This window comes from Erinaceus europaeus, chromosome 10 (assembly GCF_950295315.1).
Source record: "Erinaceus europaeus chromosome 10, mEriEur2.1, whole genome shotgun sequence".
Taxonomy (NCBI): Eukaryota; Metazoa; Chordata; class Mammalia; order Eulipotyphla; family Erinaceidae; genus Erinaceus; species Erinaceus europaeus.
Window position 1 is genome coordinate 62700708 of NC_080171.1, and position 20727 is coordinate 62721434.

Here is a 20727-nt window from a genome sequence, read left to right on the forward strand (position 1 = left end):
GATTGTCATCTCTAAACCAACAGATTGCTCACCATGAACTAAATTGACTAGCAGCATATTCTTAGACTTCTGATCCTTCAAGTCTGTGAGAGGTAAATGTTTACTGCTTCAGCCATCTAGTTTATGTTTTCACAACAGCCTGCACAGAATAAATAAATAATTATTCAACTATTGAGCTCATGGAAAAACTTCACTGAAAGTATTACAGGTAATATCTGTTAAGCATCTGCATTTACAGTGTTCTTGCACTTTACATGGATTGTCTCATTTAATCCTCAAAATATCCCTATGTGGTAGCTATAGATAAGAAAATTATACACTAGAAAGCTGAGGTGACTTACCAAAGTTATGCAAATAGCATATTGAGTAAGCAAGTTTTAGACTTGGTGGTGTGACAAGTCTATGATTGTGACCCTTAGACTCCCTCACTGTTGGGAACATGTGTAAGCCTGATAGAGCTTAGGGAGAACCACCCCCATCTTTGGATGGAGGTCTGAGAAGATAACCTCTTGGTAAGTCTCTCTCAACCGAGGTGAGCATAAGGGGGGAAACTCAGACTTGGTTCTTTCCTTCTTGACTCTCAGGCCCACAGATACCCCAGTACTTCCCTCCATTAACCACAGGCCACATGGCTGCAGATTCATTTATTCAAAGTCACCTTCTGATCACAGAAGAACACACCTTATCACACACTTCATCACACACCTCAGACCCCAGACAAGAGAAATTCCAAACTATATGGCCTTTTGATATTCATCTTCTTTCTGTCTCACCCTACGGGTTTAACCCCTATGCTTCTCTCAAATACCTTTGGATAATTAAGTTGCTTGTGTCATGGAAAATAACTGTTTTGTATCTCATCAATTCCTGTCATACCAGCCCCCTACCTTGGGGGCATGCTGACTGTTAAGAAACCTGTAAATTCTGTCATATTTCAACAATAATTACCTCCATTGCTTTTCTATTTAACTCATGTCAATTTTGCTAATAAACGGACTCTAGGATTCTGGGACTCAAGGACTCAGATTCTAGATTCACGCTAAGAGTCCCCTGGTGTCTTTTACTTCGTGTCACCCCTGTCGTGAGCGAGGAAGAACCAGCCTGTTACCTTTCCCCTGGAGGACACCCTGCCGGAGAAGGAGAGAGACACCCCGAAACCTCACCACTGTGATGTGGCAATGAACAACCTTTAACATTGCCCAGGAGATGCTTTGAATCTAATGATAATGATAAGAGATACACAAACACTTACAAAGAAGGCTAATGGGTTTTCTACAGACCTGTAGAAGAGGCCAGCATGTTGCTATGAAGCATAGAGACTGGAAAGTTCAGCCTCTGTTTAGGACTGAATTAATTGTAGGGAACTTCAGACAACATGTGGCATTTGAACTGCACTCAAAGATAATAGACATTGTTGGAATTAGGTAGAATGGTTTGTTCAGACAGAGAGAACCACGGAAGTAGAAATACAGAAAGTTAGATGAATGCCAGCTGTTCTAGTAAACAAGGTTTTAATTTAGTTGGTAAAAGAATTTGCACGCAATTAGAGGATGGTAAGGATTGGGATCTTGCTACTAGCTTACAGATGAAAAGAAATTAAATGATTTTTGTTAATAATCTTCAGTGGAGAAAAATTACCTGAAGAAACTGCTGGAGTAACATCTGAAGATGTAACCCATAAAGCAACAAGTAGAAAAGAAAAATGAACTTCATGTTGGGTTGAATGTTTTCAGTTATTGCAGTGTTTGCCATACTATAAGAGGGCAATCCTGGACCTATAATTCTGAGTCCAGAGTACAGTTTTATATATCTTAGGCTCAAAAAGTTCTAAAAGAAAGCAAAACTAGATAAAGAGAGTAAAGAGGATAATTACTGACCTTTGGACAAGTATGATTATCACTGTTTGAATTTTACAGATGAAGTAACTGAGAGGATTAAGTGACTTGCAAACTAATAAGACTATGCAAACTAATAAGACTAGGACATTGATTCTGGGTTTCATGACTGTCAGTGTCCTGTGTGTTTTGATACAAAAGTGGAAAAGGACACAAGAATGTGTGTCTAAGAGGAAATTATTAAATTTTAATAAGCTTCAGATAATCCTGTTTTCCAGGTTTCTATGAAATAAGTCTGAGGTGTTTGGATGAATTTGTTTGGATAAATCTCCCTTCCAAGGTCTTTAGGAAAAAAGAGGAGTCAGAGTCACATGAAATATACATTTGTGTGTTGCTTTGCCATGTTCGAGATCAGGGTTCAAGCTCAGTCTGCAAATGCATTGCAGGAAGCTTTTCTGCCTCTCTGGGGAGAGAGAGAGAGAGAGAGAGAGAGAGACAGGAAGAGAGGAATCAGAAAGATATTTAAAACTGAGACTCAGACAACAGACACAGATAATACATGAGTATAATAATATAGATTATACTTGGATTCAACAAAAAGATGTTTGCAATACACTTAAAACTACAGTGCCTGTCATATACAAAGTGTTCATGAACTTGCTGCTTTTTTCTTTCCAGCTCATCGTTCTCACATTACTCTCTTGTAACCACTTCCCTATAAGGGTGCAGTACCCAGCACATGTTACATCCCACTCTGAATCCAGAAGCCTTTTGTCCCGTGAACTGGGAACAAGAGTATTTTTGAGTAGTTTGATGAAGAATGAAAAATGTTGACATTTTTTGCACAAATCATATAAATTACAGTTCTTCTATTTCAATTCACACTTTACATATTTTCTGTAAGAGGAAAGTCATGCTGGTCTTAGATGGTAAATAAGAAAAACCTCAAAAAGAATATATTGCCAAACCACCTCATTACAGCTTCCTCTGAGAGAGCAGCAAAAAGAGCAAAAGGATATCCAAAGGGTGTCACCATAGCAACATCATAACAGTAGGGTTGCAAATGAGTAAAAGTGGAGAAGTATGTTTGCATAGTCATTGACAATCATAGACACAATCATATTGCTCTGGAGAGCAGCATTCAGAGCTCAAGGGCTACTCAGATTAGATTTGGTTAGACTGTATATAACCCTATTCATTTTGACTAAGCCTGATTACCTGGTGTGATTGTGTGCTAACTGCTATAGGCAGCTTACTGACAAACAGCAGACAGTCTCAGATTTCCTCTCATCTCAAGCAATGAGAATTCAGAGTGTTTGTCTAACAAATCTTCAACAGAAAGGCATACTTCCTCTTTACTTACTTTCATTTTGTTTTGAAAACCCAGACTAGTTGGCCCAGCAGAGGAGTGCCTGGGTGAGTGAGTGCACACCTTACCATGTGCAAAGGCCCAAGTTCAAGCTCCTGTCCCTATGGTGGGACAGCGCTGCAGGTGTCTCTTCTTCTATCTCTGTCTTTCTCCCACTTTCCTCTCAATTTCTCTCTGTCTCTATAAAAAACAAACAAACAAACAAAACACACAGAAGGGTATAGGCAGATAGAGAACAGAATGATGTGTCATGGAAGTCTTCATGGATGGTACCTTCCTCCCAAATAGTGGAAAGCATGAGCATCTCAAATATTTATTTTTTTTTTCTTAAAGGGGGAAAACGCACAACCTTACTGCTGTTGTGACCAACATCTTCTACCACATTGTTTGTTTTTTGTTATTGTTGCTGTTTGTTTTTTAAGATTTTGTTTTATTTATTCAGGAAGAAGATAGGCAGAGAGTAAGAGAAAGAGCCAGACATCACTCTGATACATGTGCTGCCAGAGATTGAAGTTGGGACCTCATGCTTGAGAGTACAATGCTTTATCCACTGCACCACCTCTCCAACCACAAAGGCTTTCATATCTGAAACTCCAAGGTCCCAGTTTCTGGTTGTTTTTTTTTTGTTGTTGTTTGTGTGTGTGTGTGTGTGTGTGTGTGTGTGTGTGTGTGTGTTTCCTTTCTTTCTTTCTCTAGATCACTGCTCAGCTCTGGCTTAAAGTGGAGTAAGGATTAAACCCAGGACTATAGAGCCCCAGGCAAGAGAGTCTCTTTGCATAATGATTATGCTATCTACCCCCTACCCACCTACTATCGTGTTCAATAAGCCAGCCATTTCCCCCAACACACCTTGCATGACAAAGTAAGAAAAGTTGTTTTGTGTTTCCTCCTTTTTCTTGAATATCTTTAGAAAGAGATGAGAGAAGTAAACTCTTCCTTACTGTCAGACTGAAGGTAGTTGTTGATGAATTGTGAGTTCCTCCAAACCATCACCCCCTGCCTTCCTACTATAAAAATTAAACGTGATTTGTCTGTTCACAGCATAATCAAAGCAAACCACAAAAGTGAGTGACCCACTTTTGTCTACAGCTGTTGTACCTACTCAGGACCCTATTTCCTCAAGATTCCAATTAGACTTGATATACTGCTCAATATTAATTTCCTCTTAAGAAGCTAGTTCACCATTTGGAAAGTCTCTGGGGTTGAATAATTATTGAATTTCTAAATGGCCTCTGGCCAGCCTCAAATGTGATAGTGTTTCATGTCCAGTAATATGGAAGACACTTACCCTGAGTATCCTCTACAGCCTTGAGGATGCTTTTCTAAGGATGGAGAAAAAAAAAAAAGAAAGAAAGAAAAGACCTTTCTGAATGATCTTGAGAATTTTCAGTTAAAACATTTTTAAGTCTGTCTAATGTACAAGAGTTTTTGTAGTGATAAATGGAAATTATGTTTCCTTCTCCTTCTCCTCCCCCTTCTTTTTTGCCTCCAGGCAGGGTTATCACTGGGGCTCAGTGTCTGCACTACATACGAATCCACTGCTCCTAGAGGCCATCTTTTTCCATTGTTGTTGTGTTAGTATTGTTCTTGTTGTTGCTGCTGCTGCTATTGGTATTGTTGGATAGAACAGAGAAATTTTGAGAAAGGAGAGGAAGACAGGGGAGAGAAAGACACCTGCAGACCTTCTTAAGCAAATCGACCCGGCCCCTTCCCCCGCAGGTGGGGAGCCAGGGGTTAGATCCAGGATCCTTGTGCTATGTACTATGTGCGCTTAACCTGGTGCTCTATGGCCTGACCCACCTTCTCTTTTTTAAGATAGCTAGACCATAACATCAAAGTTTCCTTCCTTATGGGGCCAGGGTTGAATCTGGTTTGTGTACATGTCAAAGTATGTGCTATTCAAGTAAGCTATTCTGCTAGCCATGGAAATTTTCCTAAACAAAAAAAAATTATTTCATTTGTTCTTCTGTTCTTCTCTTCTATTTGTCCCTCCTTTTAGCTTATTAATTCTCTCTCTTTTTCTTTCTTTCTCTTCCTTTTGGTAATTTGTCTCAAGGAGTGTGGGGAAGATGCATAATGTTTATGCAAAAAAAATTAATGCCTGAGGCTTTAAGGTCCCAAATTCAATCCCCTATGCCACTATTAGCCAGAGCTGAGTAGTGATCTGATAAATAGTAACAGTTTAGAAATTGTCCCAAAGAGAAAATATTTCTACCTACTGTCCCAGAAGGAAAAGGAAAAAAAAATCTCCTTCAAGAAAGAATTGAATCAATCTGCATTCCCTTTTCTGGTCATTTTATATTCCTGTGCTCTTTTTCTGTTTCTCTCAGCAGATGCTAAGGTTTTCATTTGAAGTTGCTCTTTGCTATTCAAACTGTGGACAGAATCAGGCCCAGAAACCAAAAGGAAATCATACTCGTGAGAGAATCCTGAACTTGGAAGGCAACATATGTGGCCCTAAGCCCTCAACAAGATGGAGGCTCAAATAGATCTGTCCCTGGCTTGTTAGCAGCAGAGCCACTTTGAGAACTCAGATCTCCTGGTTTTTTATTTGGACATTTTTCACATTTTTAGAAGTGTTTTTTTCTTTTTATTTTCTCCTCTCCCCCCTCCCCTCTTGCCTTTAGGGTTATCACTGCAGCGCAGCTATGTTCCACCGCTGGGGAGCCAGAGACAACCCGAACTGCCCCTGGGGCTACAGACAGACTATGACCCACGTAGTCAACGACTGCCACCTCTCCAGATTCAAAGGAGGTCTCGAAACTTTACATCAGGCTCAACCTGACGCTGTTAACTGGCTACGGAAGAAGGGCAAACGCTAGAAGAAGAAGTGCCTGCACTATCCACTGCTCCTGGCGGCCATTTTTTCCATTTTTTTGAAGCGACCCCCTCTGCAGGTGGAGAGCTAGGGGCTCAAACTGGGATCCATACACCGGTTTTTGCCCTTCGCGCCACATCTTATTTATTTATTTACTTATTTATTCCCTTTTGTTGCCCTTGTTGTTTTTCATTGTAGTTCTTATTGTTGTTACTGATGTCATCATTGTTGGATAGGGCAGAGAGAAATGGAGAGAGGAGGGGAAGACAGAGAGGAGGAGAGAAAGATAGACACCTGCAGACCTGCTTCACCACTGCAGGTGAGAGCCAGGGCTCAAACCGGGATCCTTAGGCTGGTCCTTGGGCTTTGCGCCACATGCGCTTAACCCGCTGCGCCACCACCGGACTCCCCTCTTGCATTTTTCATAAGATCAAAGTAGTATTCTTACTCATAAAATTTTCAGAAGTGAGTTATGGCTTTTCCATGGTCATGTCTATGAACTCTTCATTCCTTGTCAATTTTTATTATTTCAGAAAACAAAGTCTATCACCAATGGAGAGTTATATATTTTTGGTTAAACATATTTATATTCTAGTCCATTTCATTTACATTATCCTTACAACAACCAAAAGTCCAGAATGGTAGCCTCCAATTACATGTACCTAATGAGCATCTGAAATGTCAGTGTGTGTTGAGATGCAATGTAAATGTAAAATACATACATATTTTAATAAATAATTCTGGAATAAATATTTTATTTATTCATTTTTAATGAGTGAAAGATACAGAAAGAAAGATGCAGTGAGACAGAGAGACCAGAGTACTGCTCAGCTCTGGCTTAGGGTATCACTAGGGATTAATCCTGGGACCTCAGAGCCTAACGCATTAAGTTCTTTGCATAGCCATCATGCTATTTCCCCAGCCCCTTATATATGTTTTTCAGTGTGATGCCAGGGTTTCATGCACATGTGACACCACTACTCTGGACAATTTTCTCATTCCTTATTTTGAAGCGGGAGAGATCGAGAGAAGAGAAATAGACAGAGAAGGAGAAGAGACATAGTAGCATTGTTCCACCAGTGCTATCCAGGGTGCTCACATGTGATACTGGGAGGTCAAATCCTAAGCCCTATGCATGAAAAAAATACATGCTATACTGGTAGAACATCAGGCAGTCCATACTTTTTATTTTTCAAGATGTAGTTAAAAGAATGTGGGGCTGGGTATTGGTGTACTTTATGGAGCACAAGTGTTAACAAGCACAAGAACCCAGGTTCAAGTTCCTTGGTCACATCTGCAAGAGGGAAACTTCTAAGTGGTAAAACAGTGCTGCAGATGTCTCTCTTTCTCTTTCCTTCTCTGTCTCCCCATCTCATCCCAGTTTCTCCTGTCTCTATTCAATAAATAAATAAATTATATATATATAATATATATATAATATATATATTTTGCCTCCAAGGCTATCACTGGGGCTCAGTGCCTGCACTATGAATCCAATGCTCCTGGAGGCTACTTTTTCCCATTTGTTGCCCTTGTTGCTTATTGTTGTTGTTATTGTTGCTTATTGTTGTTGTTGGACAGGACAGAGAGAAATCAAAAGAAGGGAAGACAGAGAGGGGGAGAGAAAGATAGATACCTACAGACCTGCTTCACCACTTGTGAAGCAACTCCCCTGCAGTTGGGGAGCTGGAGGCTTGAACTGGGCTCACAAGTTGTGTTGGTCCTTGTGCTTTGCACTATGTGCACTTAATCCGCGGCACTACCACCCAACGCCCAATAAAAAAATATTTTTAAAGAGTGTAAAATGTGGGAGCCTAGAGGTGGCTCATCTGGTAGATTGCACACATTACCATTGGGATGAACTGGGTTCAAGCACCCAGACCTCACCTGCAAAGGTTAAATTTTACAAGTGGTGGAGCATGTTACAGGTATCTCTCTCCCTCTTTCTTGCCCCCTTACTCTGTTTCTCTCTGTCTCCATAGGAAAAGAAGGAAAAAATGGCCGCTGGGAACAGTGGAGTCATTATGCAGGCACTGAGCCCCAGCAATAATCCTGGTAACAAAAAAAATTTTTTTCTTAATTTTTTTTTTACTATCTTTATTTCCTTATTGGATAGAGACAGCCAGAAATTGAGAAGAAGGGGAGGGAGAGAGGGAGAGAAAGAGAGATATACCTGCAGCACTGCTTCACCACTTGCAAAGCTTTCCACATACAGGTGGGTACCGGGTGCTTGAACCTGAGTCTTTCTTTGCAGGTTGTAACATGTGTGCTCAACCAGGTGCACCACCACCCAGCCCCCCATTTTTTAAAGAATATACAATGTATCAAGTGTTTTATAGTGACTGCCGTTTATAATTGTTTTTAGATTTATTAACTCAAATACAATATAAATGGTAATTTCAGTGATTTCTGTTTAGCTTTTAAATGTGATTCCAAGAAAATTCTCAACACATCATAATTATACCAGACAGTAGTAATGTAAAGGATACCTTCACTTCACAGGTGAGAAGATCTGAGCTTGAAAGTATAAGTAACTCATTTGATATCACAAGACTAGCGATGACAAGGCTAAAACTTAAAACTGAACTCTTATGGCTATATGTCTACTTTTGTGGCTTTTATTTATTTTTTATTTTTTAATTATCTTTATTTATTTATTGGATAGACAGCCAGAAATTGAGAGGGTGGGGAAGATAGAGAGGGAGAGAGACAGACACCTGAGGGCTGAATATTTCACATTAAAATCAAAGACCAGATCTGATAACACATTTGTGTTATCTCCTGATTTATAAAAACCACAGAAAGGAGCCCTGGTGATGGTGCACGTGGTCTAGCAGACATTACTATGCACAAGAACCCGGGTTCGAACCCACAGTCCTCACCTGCTGGGGAAAGCTTCACAAGTGGTGAGGCAGTGTTGCAGGTATCTCTGTCTCTCTCTGTCTCTATCTTCCCCATACCCTCTCAATTTCTGGCTGTCTCAGTTTTAAGTTTGGCTACTTCACTGGAGAAAATTTGAAAAACCAGATGAGACCAGGCACCAGAACAAGGCCCAAGAACACTAGATGAAAGTATTGTGAGGAGGGGGAAAGGCCTTGAGAATCCAAGGGGAAGGAGAGAGGTTCAGCTGTTTCAGAAGATTCCAAGCCCAGCTCTCATTAGACAGTAAACATCTTAGAGAACTCCAGAAAAATCAGTAACAGGAGTCCCGGAGAGCCCAATAAATCCATAAAACTGAGAAATAATAATATGTTTTCACTTTTAAGCCACTAAGTTCGGGGGTGATTTGTTATACAGTCATAGATGAGCAAGCATTTTTGTTTACTATGTGACTTTGTAGCTTCTCTGATCCATAAATATCATGTTTCCCCCAGAATTTGCAGTGGCCTTGTGACTGCACAATAATATGGACAAGTGGACCAAATTGAAGTGACAGTATGCCAGTGTGAAGCTTAGCCTCTAGAGATCAGCTGTATTCAATATTTCTGTCTTTCCTCAAGCCCAACAGCATGGGCTAACACATTAGAGGATGAAAACCAAACAAAATAAAACAAAACAGACAGGGTAGACGAGACTTGTGTTGTCTCATGCAAGGCCACTCTGGGCTTTCCACTTCTCATCTGACCTGTCAACTGAACACACACTTGGGCAAGTCTATCAAGATGTGCCACATTCGACCCTATCAGAAAAACTTCCCAATAGGAGCAACAGATTTTTGAAAAATAACAAATGGTTGTGGTTTTTTTCTTATTTATTTATTTATTTATTTATGAGAAAGATAGGAGGAGAGAGAGAAAGAACCAGATATCACTCTGGTACATGTGCTACCCAGGATTGAACTCGGCACCTCATGCTAGAGAATCCAGTGCTTTATCCATTGTGCCACCTCCTGGACCACATGGTTGTAGTTTTTAAGTCACTAAATTTAGCAATGATTTAGTATGTGGCAATAAATAAATGGTGTAGATAATGTGGTGACTTTGATGATGTGGCAATTAAAAGAATTTCTGTTTCACTAGTAGCACTCAATAAATGTTAATCTACTGAAACAAACCATCAGATACATGTTTTTTTTTTAAGATTTTATTTATTTATGAGAAAGATAGGAGGAGAGAGAAAGAACCAGACATCACTTTGGCATATGTGCTGCTGGAGATCGAACTTGCAACCTCATGCTTGAGAGTCCAAAGCTTCACCACTGTGCCACCTCCTGGACTACCATTAGATACATTAAATTAAGATTTATTAGTAGGAGTTTGATTATATATGTTGTGGGATGGCCTAACAATGGAACACTATGCAGCTACTAAAAGCAATGGGTAAAAAGTCAATCAGATTAATACTTGAGAAAAGTGCATTTTTGATACACACACACACATGTTATACTAAAGAAGTTTTTCTCTGAAAATTTATACATGGACCATACTGGGTGTCCATGTCCATACCATTCTTCTCTTACCGTTTATCCCATACAGCAAACATATCTATGAAAAAAAAAAAAGAAGGGGTGGGGGTAGATAGCATAATGGTTATGCAAAGAGACTCTCATGCCTGAGACTCCAAAGTCCCAGGTTCAGTCCCCCACACCACAATAAGCCAGAGCTGTGTAGTGCTCTGGTATTTGCCTGTGTCTTTCTCTCTCTGCATCTCTCTCAAAAATAAAGTAAATAAAATACACAAAAAAATTTCTCTCTTTATCCAACAATAAATAAATATTAAAAAGAAAAAACATTTAAAAAAATGTAAAGAAAAAGAAGGTCAGGGGTTGTAGGGTCCAGCTCTACAGGGTCCAAAGAAGAGGAGGGAGGGAAATGAGACACTCAGGCAAAGAACCTTGGAACCACTCAGGTAGTGGAACCCTGAGCACATTTATTGGGGTGTTTTTATATAGCAATTTTTGGCCCACTTCCCCATGAATCTGTATCATCACCCAATTATGTAATTATTTGTCGTTTTGGTCTGAGGCAGTCTCTTCCTCTAATCTAGTTTGGGAGAAGGTCGGGAGCAACTAGGGGTGGTCCCATAGCACATACACTGAGATTTTCCTCAGAGAGCTGTTTCACAGCACGCATTCACCACGGAGGTTTGCCTCTGAAAGCTGATTCTCGGCATGTAGCAAAACGGAGTTCTGTCTCTGAAAGCTGTACAGTGTGTACTACTATGAAGTTTATGTCAGAATGCTGGGTTTTTTTATTTAAAATTTTGTTTTCATTTTTATTATTGGATACAGAAAGAAACTGAGACAGTAAGATACCTGCAGCCCTGATTCACCACTTGTGAAGCTTTCCCTCTGCAGGTGGGAACCAGGAGTTTGAACCTGAGTCCTTTTGCATAATAATGTGTGTGCTTAACCAGGTGTGCCACCACCTGGCCCCTCAGAATGTTGTTTTAAAAGATTTTCCACCATTTCTCTCCCTAGGTCAGCATGACCCGGTCTCCTACAAGGGAGCAGATAGCATAATGGTTATGCAAAGAGACTCTTATGCCTGAGACTCTGAAAGTCCCAGTTCAATTGCCTGCACCACCATAAATCAAAGCTGAGCAGTTCTCTGGTAAAAACAAACAAACAAACAAACAAACAAACAAAAAACCTTGTTTCTCATATACCTGAGATTCAAAATCAAACAAATTAGAAAAAGAAGGCCAGACAGTGGTACACCCTGTTAAACTGCACATGCTACCATGCACAAAGACCCAGGGTCAAGTCTCTGGTCCTCCACTTGCAGGGGGGAAGAAGCTTTACAGGTAGTGAAGCAGTGCTGCAGGTGTCTTGCTTTCTCTTTATCCCACTCTTCCCTCTCAGTTTCTCTGTCTCTATAAAAATATATAAGGGGTTGGGTGGTAGTGCAGTGGGTTAAGCGCACGTGGCGTAAAGCGTAAGGACCAGCTTAAGGATCCCGGTTCAAGCCCCCGGCTCCCCACCTGTAGGGGAGTCGCTTCACAGACATGAAGCAGGTCTGCAGGTGTCTATCTTTCTCTCCCCCTTTCTGTCTTCCCCTCCTCTCTCCATTTCTCTCTGTCCTATCCAACAATGAATGAATAACAGTAATAACCACAACAAGGCTATAACAACAAAGACAACAAAAGGGGAAAAATGGCCTCCAGGAGCAGTGGATTCATGGTGCAGGCACTGAGCCCCAGCAATAACCTTGGAGACTATATATATATATATATATATATATATATATATTTAAAAAGAAATATATATTTAAAAAGAAATATATATTTTAAAAGAAAGGAAGAAAGAGAGGGGCCCATATATAGTTCACCTCCAGTAGGGCATGCATCTTACCAGGCCCAAAGCCCAGTAACCCCTTAACCACATAGGGATATTAGAGTACAGGGGAAACTCTTCAGGTGTTGGAGCAGTGCTATGGTATTTTTTCTCTCTCGCCTTATCTGCAATTTAAAAAATAAATTTCAAAAACTGACTATAGAGTACTGGAATTACGAATGATTTAGATTCATTCTCCCCCCCCCCCCACAGAGACACAATTGAGAGAAACACAAGGAAATAATTGATATTATTTACATTTCTGGGCCAGTGAAAGAGCTCATTTGCATAGTATAGTACTTAGCTATGTGCATAACACAGGTTTAAGTTTGGCCTCCACTGCACTGAAGGAAGCTTTGGTGCTGGGTCTCTTTTATTCTCTTTCTACCTCTGTCTTTTAAGCTCTAGGACCCAATAGTGTCTGAGGCAAGCACAACACTGTAATTTCCAGTTACAAAAGCTAACAGATTTCTGTTCTCTGAAAAAAGAGTTGGGAATTCTGTCTCTTGCCATAGGAAAAGTTCTTATGTATAGTACACAACCTATTGGAATAGAGAATCAACAACATTAAGAGCTGGTAGGGGGACTGAGATGGTTCAACTGGTAGAACATTGAATTTATATCCCTGAAGTTCCCAGGTTGATCCCTAGCACTACATGTACTAGAGTGATGACCTGGTACTCTCTCTCTCTCTCTCTCGCTAATATAATAAATGAAATAAAACTTAAAAAGAGCTGGAAAGACCCTCAAGACCATTTGCCTCAGTATCTGTTATTACTCCTGATGGTTTCACAAAAGAGGATATGAAAATCATCTTAGCTGAACATTTATTATGTGCTAGAATGGTGCTGGGTGTTTTCATGTGTTAGTTCATCTAGTCCTCACAGCAACATTGGATGGTGGGTATGATTATTCCTATTTTAGAGATTTGAAAACTTTGGTACAGACCTTCTCTAGTGGTCTCAGTCCAGTTTTGTGTCTCTTCACATTTATCAGCCCTGTAAGAACTGAGGTTAGTATTTAGGGATAGTGTTTGGTGTCATAGACATCTTTGATGCCCTGGTCACATCTCTGCATTGGATTTATAGTAGCTATTTTTCCAAATCTCAGGCATGCACCAGGTATGATTTCACTGTCTGCCTCAAGACTCTTTCCATAGCTGGGCCAGGTGGTGGCACACCTCATTAAGTGAACACAATATAGTGCCCAAGGACCCAGGTTCAAGCCCCTGGGCCCCACTTGCAGAGGGAAAGCTTTACAAGTGGTGAAGCAGGGCTGCAGGTGTGTATCTCTCTTCCCTTCTATCTCCTCTCCCCTCTCAATTTCACTATATCTCTATCCAATAATAAATAAATAAAAAGATGAAAAGGGGGGGTTCTGAGCAGTGGCACACTGGCTTAAGCACACATAGTACAAAGTGCAAGGATCTCTGTTGGAGCCCCTGGCTCCTCGTTTGCAACGAAGATTGCTTCATAATCAGTGAAGCAGGTCTGCAAGTGTCTCTCTGTCTCTTTCCCTCTCCTCTCAATTTCTACTGTCCTTTCCAAAAAAAGTTTTTTAAAAATGACCAAAGGAGCAGTGGAGGCACTGAGCCCCAGAGATAACCCTGGAGGCAAAATAAATAAATAAATAAATAAATAAAAATCCATAGCTGAAGAAGCCTGCAGAGTGAACAGTGTCTGTACTGCAGTGGGGAGGGCTAGTTAATATCCCCAAGGACAACAGCCAATGGAGAATGAAAGCCATGAACAAATGTTCCATTCTCTTATCCTTCAGACAGACAAGTACAGGGGGCACATCTTTGTTTCTTAGAGATCCAAGCCTGCACTGGCCACTTGACAACTGATCCAAATACTGGCTTTTCCTCCTTGTTCCAGTCAGTCTGCTTTCTCATTCCTGCTTGCTGGAATCATCTCTTAAATAAACTCACTACACTCAAGTCTTTGTCTCAGGCACTGATTTTGGGGTGGGGGTGGGACTGAAACTAGGATACTCAGAATCTTTGTAAAATGGAAATAAAGTCCATTTTGTATGCTGACCAGGAGGGGAAAAGAATATCATTGTGAGAAATGTAAGAAAATAAGTTCAGACTGAACCAGAAAGAGATCATGAAACAGAAAAAAACAGAAGCAAAAAAACCCCTTCAAGCCAAACTCTATTAGGAAAATTTCTCTTTAGGCCAGGGAAATAGTGGTTGCACATCAGACTTCCATGCCTGAGGCCAGGAAGTCCCAAGTTCAGTTACCAGCACCACATAAGCCAAAGGTAAGCAGTGATTTTCTCTTTCTCTCATTAAAATAAATTTTAAAAATCTGATTTATGGTGGTGCTGGGGATTGAACCTGGGACCTTACAGCCTCAAGCATGAAAGTCTTTTCTATAACCATTATGCTGTCTCCCCCATCTCCCTAATGTTTTTAAACAAACTTAAAATTTTTAATTATATATATTAATTTATTATTGGATAGAGACAGAGAAATTGAGAGGGGAGGAGATAGAGGGAAAGAGGCAGAGAGACACTGGTAGCCTGCTTCATCATGTGTGAAGCTTTGCCCCTGCAGGTGGGGACCACGGGCTTGAAGCTGGGTTTTTGCACATTGTAATTCCATCATACGATTTAAAAATCTTTAAAAAATGTTTTCCTGGGAGTTTGGCAGTAGCACAGAGGGTTAAGTGCAGGTGGTACAAAGCGTAAGGACCGGCATAAGGGTCCCAGTTCAAGCCCCTGGCTCCCCACCTGCAGGGGAGTTGCTTCACAAGCAGTGAAGCAGGTCTGCAGGTGTCTGTCTTTCTCTCCCCCTCTGTGTCTTCCCCTCCTCTCTCCATTTCTCTCTATCCTATCCAACAACAACATCAATCATAACTACAACAATAAAACAACAAGGGCAACAAAAGGGAATAAATAATAAATAAATATTTAAAACAATGTTTTCCCATAAGTAGAACTCTGAGAAAAGTGTTCACTTAATATACCTTAAAGAAAAATAACTTCTTTTTCTGAATAAATCTTCAGTGGAAATTGGCCAGACCTACCTCACATTCTTCTTTATTTTGGGGAATCTCAATTCCTGCCATAGGAAGTAATGACCTATTTCCTCCTGCTCCTCAAAGTAAGAAGTAGGTAGTCATCATTATTTTACCTGGAAGGAAACTCAGCACAGTAGTTAAGAATACAGTGTAGATAATGGAGGAAGGTCCAGTTCTCGTCATCTGGGCCCAGGGAGATATAATGGTTATGTAAACTACTCTCATGCCTAAGGCTCTGAGAACCCAGGTTTAATTCCTGGTACCACCATAAACTAGACTGAATAGTGCTCTGGTAAAAATAAATAAATAAATAAGAAAAGAAAAAACTTATTTCCAAAATTTATTAACATAAAACTGTAAAGATTTTGCTATAGTCAGATGTATATTCTACCTGGTGATTCTTTGTAAACTTGAAATATAATATTGAGGTTTACCCCAATTTTTCTTACATTTCCAGAATAAGTAATAGCAAATTCTTTAATTCTGTTTCACAAACTGCATTTTCTAATTTTTAACAGTGATTCTCCCCTGCCTTGTCAAAGATCTAGAATCCTATACAATGCTTCCTTTGGAAAGGACTTGATTACTACACTAAGAAATGGGAAAGGATTTTGTTTAGAAAATAATCATTGTTTTACTAGTATTATTGTGTACACATATAAACTCAGCATAAGCTCATTAGAATGGCATGGGTCTCATTAGAGAGGATATCATGGTAGAGAAGATATCATTGGAGATGATATAAAAAAACTAGTGCTGTCTGTGAAGTTATTATAATAGTGTGGGTTTTTTTGGCCAATGTTACTATGAGAGTTTCAGTGGGACCATTACCCTGTCCATAGAACACATGGTGAAAACCTGTAGAGGCTTCCTCTGATTTAACAAATGAGCAGATGGTGACGTTTAGTAGAAATAGCACAGGCTGTAGCCCCATCCTTTACCATTCTAGGTTTTTGATTTAGAAAGCTAGCATTTTGAGTGTCTGGCAGGAGTCTTTCTCATCCTCTTTGGTTTGAGTCACACACCCCAAGCCCTGTCTCACATTGTCATTATAAGGTGTCCTTTATTTATGCAGTTTCAGGGCCAGGAACTTTTTCTGTAAGCAAGTGGCTCAATTTATGTGAACCCTGGGGTTGTTTATGTTTTTAGAACCTGCTGTTGCGAAACTCTGAAGTTTATTTTATGTAGCTGGATTGCTTTTGTCAGGACTCATTTATTCAAGTTATTTTTAAAATGTGTGTGTGTGCGTGTGTGTGTTTCTTAGCTTCTTAGAGCTCTGGTTTTGTTTATGTGGATTTAGTGCAGAAAAAAAAAAGCTGAATCTATTGATGGAAGCCAGAGAAAATGTCTAGACAAAAGCTGAAACAAAACAAAACAAAAACAAACAAACAACAACAAAAGTTCTTGGCTTTAAAGAGCAAACTTGCCAAATGCTGGTTAAACATTATATGGTGTTGATTCCAGTGGTCAAAATATTGATGCCAGAACTAGGATGATGCTGTAAATGAGTGTCAAACTGCTCTTACAGGTATATACAGAAGATACCACAAATAGGTATTCATTCCAGAGAAACACCACTGCAGTCAATTTGTAAGTTCTGTTGGCAAACTGCATAAGGAGTCATGCTGCAGAGGCACATCCCTAACTTCATCTTGGGCAAATGAGCTGATTCAAGCTACCTTATAAACACTTTATTTCACAACTGGTTTTTGTTGTATGCTTTAAATTGGTTTGTTCTAGCCCTCCCCCGCCAAGAGAATTGGATCAGTCCTGTTAATTTTGCGGGCCTGCTTGGCCCCGCCCCAAGGAACCCCGAGAGAGGGTTCCTGAGTCGGAGAGTTCCTGAGTTCCTGAATTCGAGAGTTTCAGGGTTACAGAGTAAGAGAGAGTTCCACAGTGGAAGAGTTTCAGAGGGTTCCCGAGTACGAGAGTTCCAGAGGGCAGAGTTCCTGGGTTCCTGAGTTCCAGAGTAAGAGAGAGAGTGCTTGTGCCACCGCAAAGAGACAGCAGAGTTTGTTTGGTGATTAGTTTGTCTTAGTTTATGAATCGTTGATCCTGAATAAAGAAATACAGCTTCCCTGCCCAGCCGTTGTCTCCGCGTCTCTGTTACCCGCCGTGAAGCAAGCCAGCCCGGCAAGAGCCAACGAATTTTAACAACAGGTTTTTATTTATCTGTTTATTTATGTTGCTGCTGGGGCTTCACTACTGTGGGTTGACTTTTTCAGATGGGGCAGGGGAAGATACCACAGCATCAAAGCTTCCTACAATGCCATAGTATTTTTATGTAGTGGTGTATTGGAGCCTACAACCTGTGTTGTGTGCATGGAAAATGCAGGCGCCCTTCCAGTTGAGATGTTTCATGGGCTACAACTGTTTTTTGTTTTTCTTTTTTGTTAATATGGCTATGTTTGGGACACTGTTCCTATAGGATCCCACTGCTCCCAGTGGAATCTTGTTTAATTGTATTTTTCGACAAAGGGTTAAATACTGAGAAGGAGAGAAAGACAAAGAGATGAGAGACACTACAGTATTGTTCTACCACTTGCTAAGCTTCCTATTTAGTGCTCCTGTATGGTGCCAAGAACTTCAACCTAGGTCCTCATGCATGGCAAAGTGTGTACTCTACTGGGCAAGTAATCTCCCAGACCTCGAAACTGGCTTTTAAAAATAACTTTTTGGGAGTCAGGCAGTAGTGCAGCGGGTTAAGCACATGAGGCGTGAAGTGCAAGGACCAATGTAAGGATCCTGGTTCGAGCCCCCGGCTCCCCACCTGCAGGTTGCTTCACAGGTGGTGAAGCAGGTCTACAGGTGTCTTTCTGTCCCCCTCTCCATCTTCCCCTCCTCTCTCCATTTCTGTCTGTCTTATCCAACAAAAATGACATCAATAACAACAACAATAACTACAAAAAAAAAAAACCACAACAAAAAAACAAGGGCAACAAAAGGGAAAATAAATAAATATAAGAAAAATAAAAATAACTTTTTAGGCAACCTGAGAAATAGCCTAACAGTAAAGCACAGTACTTACAAGCATGAGGCCCTGAGCTTGACTTCTGACATGTGTATATGTCAGTGATGTTCTGATTTGTTCTATAGTGTGTGTATTAACACTTCTTTAAAAAAAAAACATAAAAATAACCTTTAGGTTATAGATTTTTTTACCTTTTGGAGAAATCAGAAATCCCTCTGAGAGTCTGATTAAGGTTACAGAATCACTACTAAGTATAATGTACATACACACAAGATTTTGCTTAAAATGTCAGTGGTACTACTGGGATAACATCCAAGTGGCAAAGTGGTCCATAAATTTCACCACTTCAGAAAGCTGGATAAACTAAATCTGAGATTAATGGCATGTAGATATTGCTCTTTCTTTGAGAATTTACTGAGTTCCTGTTTCACAGCAGGCACATTGGTAAAAGTTGGTGATACACTGCTATTTAGGATGTGGGCCTTGAATTGTCCTGCTCACAGGGAGACAAGCAAACATTCAATGAAGAAGTTAAAAAAAAAACAGTCAAGTACTATGCTAGATTATGTGCATAGAAATTTACTAGAGCCCTGAATAGAGAACAATTAATTTTACATGTTAAAAAAGCATTCTATGTGCCAATTAGGTTTAAACTAGTGCACTCTTAGCCTCACAGAATTTAAAGTCTGGAATGTAATAATTTATTTTACTTTTTTATATTAGTGATTTACAAGATCATAAAATAACAGGTGTATAGTTCTAACCCATAGACACCACCAAAAGTCTTTGCTCCCCCCTCACCTTCTCCCTATCATCACTTATCTCCTAAGTCTTCAGAGCAAGTTATTTTGCAAATTCGTGTGTTCCAATTCTCTACATCCCACTTAAGAATGAATCCGTTTGGTAATTGTCTTTCACTAAAGTCTGGAATACTTTAATTCTGAAGCTGAGGGAGTGTCTTGGGAGAATGTGATACTGACTTAGGGTGAGTTCTGACAGGCAAATGTAAGTTCATCTAGGTGAAAGCTTAAGTCTTCTAGGCAGTGGGAACAGCATGTGCATAGGTCCTAATGAGTCAGGTGAGCTGGTTAACTACAAATAGTGTGTGGTCCAGGAGGTGGTACAGTGGATAAAGCATTAGACTGTCAAGTTTGAGGTCCAGAGTTCAATTCCTGGCAGCATATGTACCAGAGTGATGATGTCTGATTCTTTTTTTTTTTTTTTTTTTTGGTCTCCAGGGTTATCACTAGGGCTCAGTGCCAGCACTAATAATCCACTGTTCCTGGAGGCTGTTTTTCCCATCTTGTTGCCCTTGTTGTGGCTGTTATTGTTGTTATAGTTGTTGCTATTGGATAGAACAGAGAGAAATCGGGAGAGGAGGGGAAGACAGAGAGGGGAAGAACACCTGCAGACCTGCTTCACTGCTTGTGAAGCGACCCCACTGCAGGTGGGGAGCCAGGGGCTTGAACTGGGATCCTTAAGCTGGTCCTTGTGCTTTGCACCACCTGCGCTTAACAGCTGCGCTACTGCCCGGCCCCTGATATCTGATTCTTTTTCTCTCTCCTTCTACCCTTATCACTAATAAATAAGTTATATATATATATGTATTAGCTTGTCAGGGTTCTACATGAGGGAAATGAGTGGAGAGAAAAAGGTGGAGATATTTTCTGTGGTCAGATAGATTCTTCTGGCTACTGTATCTCATCAAGGATTGGCTGCTATTTAACATCGACAGTTGTCACCAGGTTATTATTATTTATTAAAAGCAAGTAAGAAAAGCTGAGCAATTAGAAAGGTAACTACTCCTTCCATAGAGGAAAACACTGATAAAGGGAAGGAAGGTGACTAGTGGTTAAAAATCATGGCAAGCAAAAGATATCTCCACCTCCAAAAGTCTGTTGAGTTAATCTGGGTGAGAAATAATAAGGTCTTAATAGTGGCAGTGGAGATGAAGTGGACACATTTGAAAAACACAGTGAAGCCTCTGAATAGCACCTCACATCTGCTGTCTCTCATCTCCTAGAAATGACTTCCTTCTGAGGCAATGCTCTCTGAAACAAAGTATTGATAATTTCAAGCAACAAAAAAGAATCTCACTACTGAGATATTACCTAAAATTATGGCTGTGGCATTGATTTAATAATCAGACACAGGCGCTTAATACTCAGGATAATAAAAGCCCACAACTAAATTCTGTTGTTCACATACTCTATGCCAGATATCCTTCCAAGCAGTCTGCATGTGTTGACCTGTTTATTCTTCAAGCAACACTACAATGTTATTCCTACTGAATAGTTGAGGCTGTTGAGGCTGCAAAGTATGTTGAGATTATGCACTTAAAAAGTGAGAAACAGGAGTCTGAGCTGGGGAAGTCTGGTTCCAGAACCTATACTTTTCTCACTTTACTAGTCACAGAAATTTGGTCTTTCTCTAT